The 1,193-nt window shown below is 35.8% G+C and overlaps 1 non-coding gene across 1 annotated transcript; it reads left to right on the forward strand.

Annotated features, from left to right (window-relative positions):
• Positions 1–681: 681 nt before the first annotated feature.
• Positions 682–763, forward strand: Trnas-aga. Its single transcript has one exon. It is a non-coding gene; the product is annotated as a tRNA-Ser (tRNA).
• Positions 764–1,193: the final 430 nt, after the last annotated feature.

Here is a 1,193-nt window from a genome sequence, read left to right on the forward strand (position 1 = left end):
TGAGTGGTTCATGTGGAAGATTTACGGGTCACTAGTAGCACGTGCGAAGCCGGGCAGTTAGTATAAGGAATAAAACAGTACAACAAATGAGACTTACGAAACTTTTTTTTTATTGTAGTGTAACGAAGTCTTAATACTTAAATAAACTTATTATAATCAACATATTATAAAGTATAAAAAAATATTTACTAAATCCTTAAGATTTTTTTAGAGCAGGATTGGCTTCAGCGTGCGACTCTCATCCCTGAGGTCGTAGGTTCGATCCCCGGCTGTGCATCAATGGATTTTCTTTCTATATGCGCATTTAACATTCGCTCGAACGGTGAAGGAAAACATCGTGAGGAAACCGACTTGCCTTAGACCCAAAAAGTCGACGGTGTGTGTCAGGCACATAAGGCTGATCACCTACTTGCCCATTCAATTCTATCTGAGGCCCAGACCTAAAAGGTTGTAGCACCATTGATTATTATTATTATTTATAAGTTTATTTTAAATACATTTTATTATTATTTTTATTAGTGCCATCTCTACCAAGTAACTCTTTCGCGCCTTATTATACTGTACTGGAAACATATATCTCAATCAGAATCTGTATAATCCGCTATCGCAATAGCCCAATTACGTACGATAAGTGAAAGTAAATCATTATTTGCTTGGTAATATTTTAATAAAGTATATGTAGCAGTCGTGGCCGAGCGGTTAAGGCGTCTGACTAGAAATCAGATTCCCTCTGGGAGCGTAGGTTCGAATCCTACCGACTGCGAATATTTTTTTTTTGTTAATTAAAATTATGATTTGTTTATTCGTACATCGGCCACGACATATTGTGTAGTTAGCTATATTTATTTTGAGTCATTCACAATTATGTCAAATTAAGTACGTTTGTGACATACGGACGTCATACTTAAGCCTTTTTTTATATCTGAAGTGTATCTACCTTAAAAGTTGCAAGGGTTTGTAGGACTTAACCCACACCAGAAGATATTCAGAGACCAGGTGAGCAATACCAACTAAAACCACCTCGAGTAGTAGTTCCTACAATTCTACCGAGATTTTCTACTAAAACCTCCGGTGCAGTACACATTACATAAGGTACTTCAACCTATTTGTGCGCGTATATTGTGATAAATAAACTTTATTACAAAAATTATTTATGAAATCAGTGGGAATTAATTGAACAGAACTCATTACAG

This window comes from Pieris brassicae, chromosome 3, assembly GCF_905147105.1.
Source record: "Pieris brassicae chromosome 3, ilPieBrab1.1, whole genome shotgun sequence".
Lineage (NCBI taxonomy): Eukaryota > Metazoa > Arthropoda > Insecta > Lepidoptera > Pieridae > Pieris > Pieris brassicae.